The sequence below is a fragment of the Aquarana catesbeiana genome, linkage group LG02 (genome assembly GCF_042186555.1).
Source record: "Aquarana catesbeiana isolate 2022-GZ linkage group LG02, ASM4218655v1, whole genome shotgun sequence".
Classification (NCBI taxonomy): domain Eukaryota; kingdom Metazoa; phylum Chordata; class Amphibia; order Anura; family Ranidae; genus Aquarana; species Aquarana catesbeiana.
In genome coordinates this window covers 392,062,335-392,074,678 of record NC_133325.1, presented here as the reverse complement: position 1 = coordinate 392,074,678, position 12,344 = coordinate 392,062,335, and positions in this window count along the sequence as shown.

Sequence of the window (12,344 nt, the reverse complement as noted above, 5' to 3'; positions counted from 1 at the left end):
GTCCAGAAACAGACCACCCCAAGTACTAGGTGGGGTTCCCTCAAAGGGAGACCCCATGAGAGAGGGTGAACCAAGCCAGAGGTCCATGTCCACCCCCTCCCAGGACGTTCAGGGCAGTCCCGAGGACCTACACCCTACTAATAAAACGTGAAATGTATAACATAATAATATATGATTTAGCATGATTAAAACAGTACCTTTTCAGCAGGCAGCAAATTCTCATTCTCCCTCTTAACTGTGTGAGAAAAACATGGGATTATGGGTAAATCTTACACCCATACATTTTCCTTCTATTTAAGAGGGCTGGGGGCTGGGCTAAAAGACACATGCCCCTTTCTATGACACTGCAGTGAGAGGACAGCCTCCACTGCAGCATTTTTATTGGACAGCTTGTTCCAATGGTGCCTTACCATTGGTCCAAGGCTCCAAGTTGTCCATTAAGCTTAGTGCCTCTAACAAGAAGTGAGAGGCACTGTGAGCTCATCCTCTCAGTCTGCTGCAGAATGTGCCAGCTTGCATTTAAACTGGCCGCTCTGTATGTAGAGTCAGACAGGCTGCACAAGAAGCCCTGTTTTTTCTGAACTATAGGTGACAGGAGCCCCGAATTTTGACCAGTGGTGGGGCAGGACTTCAGCTACCTACCCACCAGTGACCCCAGGTTGCCAAGCTACGACCCTTGAAGCTTGATAGTTTTTTTTGGTTTTTTTTTGTGTTTTTATGTTCTGCCTCACCTGCCTCCCCTGACTGCATGTCCCTGGCTCAGATGCCAATCGGCTGCTGTATTTCCAGCATGCTTGTTTTACAGAAGCCAGTCATGAGATCGGCTTCTGCCGGACAAGTAACTGTACACACAGGCCGAAAGTCTGCCAGTTTCTACTGTAATGGCTGATTTTGGCCAATATTCGGCCTGTGTATGGGGCTTCAGACTTATGCCGCTAGTAGCACCAACATGTACATGGACACCTGACTGCTACAGCCGGGACATTGTTTATGCTTTCACAGCAATCTGCTCAACCCCCAAAGTCATGTGTCCTAGGACAACCTGTCCCCCCTAGGTGTCCAGGACCATCATGGCAGGTATCAGGATGGGGACTTTCAGGATTTGAGTGGTCATCTGTTCACTGACCTCCCCTGTGAGGAATGACACTGGAAGTGATCAGCTCAGATCAATTCTGGACTCTTTAGACGTGTGCACTACTAAAAATTTGTTTATTTTAATTTGATTTGTTTTTTTCTTTTTCATTTATTGGATCATTTGTTATGATCGGCATTCGTTACTTCGGATTATTTGTAACTTCGGATGTATTCGTATTCGTCCCGTTCCACTTGTTTAGATGCGGCATTCGTTACTTTGAATAATTCGTAATTTCGGATGCATTTGTATTCGTTACGTTCACTAAGTTACTTTAGCTAAATCTGAAAGGAAATTCCAATACCTATAATTTAATAGTTTATAATAATAAATAATAATAATATTAATAATAAAAACTATAATAGTTAATAATTTAACTATAACAGAAAATACGAAAAACAAAATTATCTGAATGTAATCGATTTGTTAAACTCGTAGGTTGAATATTTTTTTGTTCTTTCGGGATTTCGATCTTTCTGAAAATTTCTTTTCATATGCATTCAACAAAAGAGTCCTCCGTTCGTTCGGATGCTTCTGAATGAACGAATGTGCCAAACTCCGTCTAAAAACAAATTTGTAACTAAACGAGATGCACATGTCTAGGACTCAGCGGCACTGTTATTTCCTGGCTCGTGTGCATGGAAAAGAAGCGAATTGAGCTTGATCTGTGTTCGATTAGCTTCAAAAGAGTGCAGAGGTGCCCTAGGGGGTCTAATAGACCCTTGATGTCTCCTTAAAGAGAACCTATTGCATAGTGGGGTTATTCAGGAAGTAGCTGGATTTACAGCTGGAAAACCACTCCTTCATTGGGTACTGCTGAGTGAAACACTTGTGAGTCAAAAACATCTTCTCCATGTGAGCCCAATAGGCATGCATCACTTCCTGCAATGAGGGTGCAAAGAAAATGATTTGGGGATTTTTTCCAGTCACCAGGACCCAAACCCAGTGACCTTAGATTCTGGAAGTGGCAGTCTTAAATTGGTTCTGACCGCATCTGCTAAAAAACAACCGTGGTCCTCCATGTGTGAGACAGGTCAGGACCCTGAGCCTATTCCTGAGAGGACTCCTCCTTAGGCTCGGTTCACACTTATGCAGTTTGCTTTTAATAGTTTCTGCAGTACTTTCTTGCTGTGCATTTTGCATTTTTGCACACGCATATTTACCGTAATTTAGCCACGATTTGCGTTTTGCATTTTTTTTATGCTTTTTTTTTTTTTGGCTTATTTGTTGTTAGGATTAAAAAACGCAAAATTACTGCAAAAATGCACTACATGCTTTTCTGCAGCTTCTTCATTGAAGTCTATGGAACCAAAAAAAGCACCGGTTTGCATTTAAAAAAAGTCCTTGATCCTTTCCAAAAATGCAGTGGCTGAAAAAAGCATAGATGTGAACATGTCCCATAGGAAACCATGTTAAATGAACTGTAGTGCGTTTCTGCAAAAAGCACCAAAAGACGCATAGGTGTGAACCAGGTTTAAGAGGACTCCCGATCCTCATCGGCCTCCTCCTCTTCCACACTTTCTCTGGGTCCCATTTGACAATCTGGATGAAGTTGTTCCCTTCCCCAGCAGGATTGCATAGAATCGGCTGCAAAAATCTATAGGCAAATGCCCACAGAAAGAAATCTTCAGAGATGTCACGGGCACATCCATCACCTAAAGACACTAGCACAAAACTGAGAATGTACTGTGCTGAGAGAGGTTATACCTGGTTAGGAAAACCTGTCTTTTTTGCCAATGTCCTTTCACTGGAAGGTGGCAGCATAACCCAAGTTAGTTATGGATTAGAAGAAACCACGTGTGGTGTGATGTACAATTTAGAATCCTTTTTTTTTGTTAGTCATCCAGTACAGGACACAAGATCTTTATTAAATACCATTGCTATGTTCAGTGTCATTCTAACTGAGAGATGGACAACACAGAAACCAAATGCTAACTGGAATAGCTTCACGCAGCCCATTGCATTAGGATGTGCACCCCAAAGCTCAAACACACATGCGTGTCAGTGTGTGTGTATACACTATATTACCAAAAGTATTGGGACGCCTGCCTTTACATGAACTTTAATGGCATCCCAGTCTTAGTCCGTAGGGTTCAATATTGAGCTGGCTCACCCTTTCCAGCTATAACAGCTTTAACTCTTCTGGGAAGGCTGTCCACAAGGTGTAAGAGTGTGTCTATGGCGTTTTCCTGATCCCAGTGGCGTAACTAGAACCTTCAGGGCCCACACGACCTAAGCCCAGTGCGGGATGTGACACACAAGAGGTGGGGGAGGGGCCTGACGGCGGCGCTGTGGAAGCGAGCGGCGGATCCGCTCGAGATGGGGAAAACAACAGCCGCACGTGAAGCGGAGAGCCGACTGCCTTGCCGGAGCTGTAGGTAAGGTGGACGGAGTAACCGAGGAACCCGGGTGGTCCCGGGAGTCTCGTGCGGGCCGAGGGCACTCTCCTTCCTGCTCTCCCCCTGCCTTACTGGACCTGCTCCTGGGGTGAATATCTCCTGGAGCCATCCCTGAGCCACCCGGACGTATCCCTGCCCCCCTCCAGTTTTGCGGTCCTGTCTGGTGGTGCTGTCGCACTAACCACACTGACAGCCGTACTGCACTTCCAAAAAAAAAAGGACACAAAAACAATGCGGGAAAGCAGTTTTCTGGATGCTAGCTTCCCAGCCCTCTAATAAATACAGCTAAGCTTTCACCAAGGACAGAGGTTGGCTGGAGATCCACAGCAAAGTTGTTCCCGCGAACATGGCCCGTACCGCAGCAGTAAGTGAATCCCTGGAGGGTCCCTACGGGAGAGTTGATCTGCACTTCTCAAGGTAACAAGCAGTGAACTTATAGAGATCTTTAGCAACCTTAAGCAGGACATTAAATAGGACCGGTATCGGTCGCAGAGGACTGTATAATTATATGTGAATTGGCTGGTGACTACATGGAGGTTTATTGGTAAATTGTTGTATAGAGGTGATCGTGCTAAACTATGCGATAACATACCTGATGTAAAAAAAACAAAGCTATAAAATACTATTGATGCTGGATTGGGTGGACTCTTGCTGTAGCTTTGGCTAACCAAGGAGTAGGTATAAGGGAGGGGGAAGGGAGCGGGGCTGGGATGTGGGAGGGAGCGGGGGGGAGGGGGTGGGATCTGGTCCTGCAGTGGCTCTGTATAGGGGTTCAAAGAGCATCAAGCGTCAATACAATGAAGTACTACCCAAAGAATGAATGACAGAGTTCACTTGCTTGACATATAACGTAAAAGGGCTGAATTCCCCCCATAAGAGACACAAGGTGTTAAGAGAACTAGAGCACCTCGATGTACATGTTGCGTTTCTTCAGGAGACACACCTCTCACGGGACACTCACATTAGATTGTTCTCCAACTGCTTCCCTAACTGGTTCTATAGTGACTCCCCGATAAAGAGGGCCAAAGGGGTGGCAATTGGGTTCTCAAAAAGGACCAAGTTTGCGCTCTTGGAGAGGAGCGCAGATCTGGAGGGCTGCTACCTCTTTTTGAAGGTAAGGGTTGGAGAAAGGATTTTTACTCTGGCAAATATATACTGCCCTAATAAAAATCCAATCGAATACCTGTCTCAGGTTCTGAATAAGTTTATGGATTTCAGGGCAGGTGAGGTGATTTTGGCAGGAGATCTTAATTTCTGCATAGATCCAACATTGGACAGTACATCTAGATTACAGGGAGTAAGTGGGAAGCTTTTAAAAAAAAAATAGGGCACAAATTACACAATTGCCAAATGATCGATGCATGGAGAGTACAGCACGCGAAGGACAGGGACTATACTTTCTTTTCTTCAGTTCATGGGTCCTACTCACGGCTTGATTATTTTATGGTAGACCATAGATTGTTGGAATATGTCAGGGATACAAGGATCGAAGTTACCACGTTATCTGACCATGCCCCAGTCTTAATGAAGGTGGAGATCCAGGGTTTCCGGAGGTCCCCATTTTCATGGCACTTAGATGAAAAACTCATCGACAACCCAAACATCAGTAGCAAAATACAGGAAGAAATCGATGGGTTTTTCACGATAAACGATACTGGTGAGATTTCTGGTTCAGTCCTGTGGGAGGTGTTAAAAGCTTACATAAGGGGCATACTGATTTCATTAGGGGCTAATGAGAAAAAAGCAAGCTCAAAAAAGGAAAATATATCTCATAGAAGAAATTCATCATCGTGAACAGTTACATAAGGCCGCTCGAGGTAGCCATAATTCGCTCCTACATCAACTAATAATAAAAAGAGAAGAACTAAAAGATCTAATGGAGACAGAATCTAAGCGTATCCTAAACAAAAATTTAAAAGAGCGATTCAGATGGAGTAATAAAGCGGGGAAGCACCTGGCAACAGTTTTGAAGAGCAAAGGAGGGACCAACTTTATAGATAGGATTCAAAATAAAAAGGGGGTACTGAAATATTCTTCTAGAGATATAGCGGAAAAGTTTAGAAGTTATTATGCATCCCTTTATAAGGTTAGGCAAGGCGGGATAGGCACCAAGGAAAGAGAGGAAAGGATGGATGAGTTTATAAGGGAGGCAGGTTTACCATGCCTCTCTGATAGTGATGCAAAAGAACTGGATGGGCCGATCACTGTAGAAGAGATCGAGAGGGCCTTGAAAGCATCTGCCTCTGGCAAGAGTCCAGGGCCAGATGGCTTCACAACCCATTTTTACAAAAAATTCAAGGAGTCTTTGATCCCCAAGCTTTGTCAGATTTGGAATGGGATGGGGGGTCAGGAAGAGTTTTGCAAGGGGGCACTGACTGCGTCAGTAACATTAATCCCAAAGGAAGTGAAAGATAGCTCGCTGTGTTCGAGCTATAGGCCGATAGCACTGCTGAACGCAGATATTAAACTTTACGCCAAGGTACTAGCCGGTAGATTAAAGGACAAAATGTCGTTTTGGATCCACCCAGACCAGACGGGTTTGATACCTGGGAGAGAGGGGAGGGACAACGGCATTAGAGCGCTCCTGGTTATGGATGCATTGAAAGCGAATGGAACCCCCAGTCTGCTTCTGTCAATTGATGCTGAGAAAGCCTTCAACAAAGTAGACTGGGGATTCATGTTGAGGACGTTGAGGGCAGTCGGTGTGGGTGGTACTATGTTGAACTGGATTAAAGCATTATACAAATCTCCCATGGCATTTGTTAAGTTAAATGGCATACCGTCGGCGGAGTTCAAAATGGAACCGGGACCAGGCAGGGGTGCCCTCTGTCCCCCCTCCTGTTTGTCTTGACCCTGGAACCATTACTGGCCTCGATTCGAAAGAATCCAGATATAGGCGGATGCATAGTGGGGAGAGACAAACACAAGCTTTCGGCTTTTGCCGATGATGTATTGTTTTACATTGTTAAACCAAGGATCTCGATCCCCAACCTACTTGCTACCCTGAGGAGATACGGAGAGCTATCAAATTATAAGGTTAACCTTAGTAAGTCAGTAGTTTTAAATATTAACATTGGTAGACAAGAAGTAACTAAACTTAAGGAAATATTCCATTTTCCGTGGAGCAAAAAACTTAGTTATCTGGGAGTTACACTAGCAAATTCCCTAAGGAAAACGTATCTCTTAAACTATATTCCACTTCTTGACGAGATTCAGCAGGAAACTAAAAAAAGTATGCATCTTCCGATCTTTTGGATCGGTCGAGTAAATACTGTTAAAATGACTCTGGCCCCAAAGATCCTGTATAAAATGCAGCTACTCCCAATACCGCTAGCGCAGACCTTTTTCAGGGTATTAAATAATGTTATCACTAGATTTATATGGAAAAATAAGCAGCCACGGATTGCGTATAAGGTCCTGAGCAGGGGCAAAGCACAGGGTGGTCTGGCACTTCCAGACTTTAAAAAATACCACAGAGCGATAGTAGTGTCACGGGTGATCGATTGGGTAAAGGAATCGATAGATAAAAGATGGGTAAACTTAGAAAAAAATATGAGTAATGCAAAACTACACCATTTAATTTGGAATCCCCCACACTTTAGGAAATTAGGCCCTAATACACACAATATAACACGTTACACCTTAAAGATATGGGATCAGATACACAAACAAAATCTATGGGAGTTTAACTCGCCATTTATTTATTTAAAGGATAATGAGTTTTTTCAGCCAGGGAGGAGGGAAGTGGGAGGGAATTGGATAAAAAATAATGATACACAATTGATAGATATTATGAAAAATGGTAAAATTGTCACTTTCCAGGAGGTAGACCTGCTTAAGGACCTAATGAAAATAGACATGTGGCGATATAACCAGCTTGCATACTTTATTAAAAGCATCCCTGGCGCTTTTAGAGATAAGAACGACCTCAGGCCATTGGAGAAATTGTTTCTGAAGAATAGAGTACTAAGGAAAACAACAGAATTATATAAAATATTGAGGGATGAGGGTGAAGCAGAGACACCATTTTATCTCAATAAATGGGAAACCAAATTGGGATCTGCACCTAGCGGAGTGACGTGGGAGGCCATTTTTAATGCAACACATAAATCAGCAGTGGACATGAGAACGATTGAAGCAAATTTTAAATGCCTAGCCAGATGGTACATGATACCAGATAGAATAAATAAGCTCCAACCGGAATCATCCGGAAACTGTTGGGGGGGGTGCTCCGTTAGGGTAACGATGGCCCACCTCTGGTGGGAGTGCCCAATTATCAAAAAATTCTGGCAAGATGTGTTAAAAAATTATACAGGAGATAACTGAGGTACTGAGATTAGGGAGGACCCCTGGGTGTGTTTTCTTCCATGGGACAGAAGGCCACACTAGAAAATACATTAGATCTCTAACTCCGGTATTACTAAACTCGGCAAAAAATCTCATACCAAAAAAATGGCAAGAGGTTGAGGGTCCAAATATTCAAGATTGGTTAATAAGGGTAAATGAAATCTTTATCTTAGAGGAGGGTGAGATGGTAGACAATAGGCTCGAGACTGAAACGGTTTTGGAGGGTGATAAGTGGGCGAAGTGGGTATCCTTAAAACAAGCTTTCATTTACAAGAACTTCTTGGCAAATCTCCCTGTTTTTTTAATCGGAAGCATGGCTGCAGGAGGGGGGTTGGGGGGGACTGGTTGGGGGGGACTGGGGGGGGGTTGGGGGGGGACTCCTAGTAGCACACCAGGGGTTAAGTTTGGTTGAGTGTTTTGCAATTTTTTGTAAAGAATAAACAAAGATTTCTTAAAATAGCAAAATTGAATAAAAACTACGGTCCTGCTACTAGGATGTGACGATAATGAGATGGAACAAAAATGAGCTGGTGATTTTAAACCTCTCAATGAAATCGCTGAAGTAGCAAAAAAAAAATAAATAAATAAAGAGTGTGTCTATGGAAATGTTTGACCATTCTTCCAGAAGTGCATTTGTGAGGTCAGGCACTGATGTTGGATTGTGAAAAAGTATAAGAAACACCGTGCTAACTAGTGAAAAAAGGAAGCAGCTACATACGGTGTGACAAAAACAATGAATAGATGATAGAAAAAATGTAGCGCATAATATACAAACCAAGATATAAAATAATATTACTAAATTATATTCCAGTCCAAATGGAAATAATGGTGAATCCTTTAACCAAATAACTATATAATAAACACAAAGTCAATAGGCTAATAAACAAATGGGTGAAGGGTGTAATGTCCAGCTGCATAAGAACATGGATGTAATCCCCAAGGAGGATGGTATTCCAACAGTTGGCAGAAAGCTGTATGGATCCGTGGGGAGAAAACACATCAACCAGAAAAGGGCATCAAGGAAGAGATGATAAGTATAGACTCTTACCAGATCCTATCGACTCCCCTGTCAGCGACAGGGAGTCTGGAAAGCAGTGTGCCACCCAGGGCATAAAGAAGGATATCCCAGCAGTCGGACCTTCAGGATTGGACTCTGCGTAGATTCCAGGGATCGCCAAGTAGGTCCTCGCAGTAGGTGGCTAAAACATGGATCCGGAGGATGGAACGTCCCTCATGAAGCTGGAGTAAACGCTCATTCCCATTCGGATGGTATATGAAAAGAAAAAATGTGCTTCCACATAGTGCAGGTAAAAGGGGGTGTTCTTTATTGCTAATAAAAATGGTACAATAAAAACGTGATCACAACAAAATAAAATAGTAGGCAACATGGAGCATGGTAAAGTGGCCCGACGCATTTAGACCTAGGGGTCTTCTACTGGGGCATGAACCAGCCACTCCAGGCTGCCAATATTTATAAATAAAATAACTAATGACCAATAGCAAGAAAAGGAAATTACATAATCTCATTGGATCAGTGTGGTCAGCTGATCCCACACTGGATAACAAAATGTGAAGGAAATTACATGATCTCATTGGACCAGTGTGGTCAGCTGATCCCACACTGGATAGCAAGAGGTGAAAGAGCCAATCACATTATACATGAGGTCGAGATTATGTCATTTCCTTTTCTTGCTATTATTCCTTATTAGTTATTTTATTTATAAATATTGGCAGCCTGGAGTGGATGGTTCATGCCCCAGTAGAAGACGCGTGATCAGACGCTTACATCAAGAAATGTATGGTTTATTTATGTAAAAGAATACAGACATATAGTCATATAGATATAAAATCATACAAATACTACATAATATTATAAAAAAAAAAGGAAAAACAGGTAACAAAATAAGTACTAGGAAGTTAAAATTGGGGTGTGCCCATATTGAGGCAGGTATTTAAGAAAGGCTGACGCGTTTCGAGGAAAACCTCTTCATCAGAGCCAGGAGAACTGGAGCACAGTCTGTATGGGCCGGTAGGCCGACATGTGTACATGGGGAGAGGTGGTGTTGCTAGTAGGAGGATGTGTCCTGTGATGGACAATTGATTATTCCAAGTTCCATACCTAGGTGTTCTAGATGGGGTATAAATAAGAACAATATATACCGTACACTACAGACTGGAGACGTAAGATAAGTTTACATTGAAAAATGCATTCATAAAATGATAAAAAGTAAATAATATAAATATATTAGAAATAAAAATTACCATATCAGTACAAAAAATTAATGATAGGTAGTGGGATTTTGAAGCACAGAACATGAGATTGTAGTCTAAATACATACAAATGAAAAAATCTATGCATACATAAGTGTACACACACATACTCGTGTACACATACATGCATATACATACACGTGCATAATACAAACGCATGTAAATGCAAAAAAAAAACAACCTATATGCATATGAGAGGGGGGGGGGGGGGGGGGCGATGGTAAATGAAGTAAAAAGTGCACTGAGACACATTGAGAGATATTGTCTCTCCGCATGGTAAAAACGGTTGTGCTTTTGTCCAAAGGACATGCGCATGCGTGTAAAAACTCTGCCAGCACGTAAAACGCTGTGCTGGAACAGATATGTGGAGGTATGCCCCTATTCACTGAAAGCACAAATGGGGGCACAAAGATGTGGTTTGTGCAAAAACAGAAATGTGTTCATTCAAATGGAAATCCACAAAAATATATACAAAAATGCATATATCAAATGTACATAAAAATCTAAAACACATATGCATATATATATATACATAGATAAAGAAACAATATGCACAAAATAATTATATGTATATATTCACATAAATCTGTACACATATATATACACATATATGCACACACATATATATATATATATATATATATATATATATATACACATGCACACATATACATGTCCACATGCATACACGCACATGTGGAGACCACCCCTACACAGCATGTATTGTGCCTATGTAGAACCAGTGTCATGGCGGTAGGGTGGGAATGTGTAGTTGGTGCAACGCAATAGCGGAGAGTGGCGGGAGTGGATACGTTAGGGGGATAATCTGGAGTTGGTAACCAAATATTGGAGGTGGTAGACAGGTGGGCTGATGACAGAACGCACCTACCTATGGATGTTTGGTTTTCGCCAAACCAAGGGAACTGCCATGGGAGCAAAATTTGCACCTAGCTACGCAAACCTCTTCATGGGCATGTGGGAAGATCTGTTCATCTGGGCCAACAATCCTTTTAAAGATCAGCTCGCCCTCTACACCCGATACATTGATGACATCCTGATCATTTGGAACGGATCACATATGGATCTAAATAAATTTCTGGAATACTGCAACTCCAATCCTTATGGTATCTCTTTTACCCATGTAGTCGACAACACATCACTCGTCTTTCTGGATTTAGACCTGCAAATCGAGGAAGGCAGCATTATATCCAAAACCCATTTCAAACCCATTCTAAAAAAATACAATATAATTGAATATGAAATCATAAAGCAATAAAATACATATATATAATATTTTTTTAAATTCTGTTTTATTGTTTTTCAATGCTTTTCTTTTCCATTATTTTCTATTCAAATTCAAATTCATTCTATACAAAATTCGAATTTCGGAACATGGCTTCTGAAGATCGAATTTCGTATACAATGAATTTGAATTAGAATAGAAAAGATTTGGATAGAAAAGAATAGACTAGAAATTCGAATATCATATAGAATGAAATCGAATTTGAATAGAAAAGAAAATAGAAAAGAATATTCTATTCTGTTCTATTGTTTTTCTATTCTATTATTTACTATTGTCTATTCTATTCTAATCTTTTCTATTCAAAATCATTCTATACAAAATTTGAATTTCGGAAAATGGTTATATATACAGTGGGGACGGAAAGTATTCAGACCCCCTTAAATTTTTCACTCTTTGTTATATTGCAGCCATTTGCTAAAATCAAAATCATAAGTTCATTTTTTTCCTCATTAATGTACACACAGCACCCCATATTGACAGAAAAACAATTGTTGACATTTTTGCAGATTTATTAAAAAAGAAAAACTGAAATATCACATGGTCCTAAGTATTCAGACCCTTTGCTCAGTATTTAGTAGAAGCCCCCTTTTGATCTAATACAGCCATGAGTCTTTTTGGGAAAGACGCAACAAGTTTTTCACACCTGGATTTGGGGATCCTCTGCCATTCCTCCTTGCAGATCCTCTCCAGTTCTGTCGGGTTGGATGGTAAATGTTGGTGGACAGCCATTTTTAGATCTCTCCAGAGATGCTCAATTGGGTTTAAGTCAGGGCTCTGGCTGGGCCATTCAAGAACAATCACAGAGTTGTTGTGAAGCCACTCCTTCGTTATCTTAGCTGTGTGTTTAGGGTCATTGTCTTGTTGGAAGGTAAACTTTTGGCGCAGTCTGAGG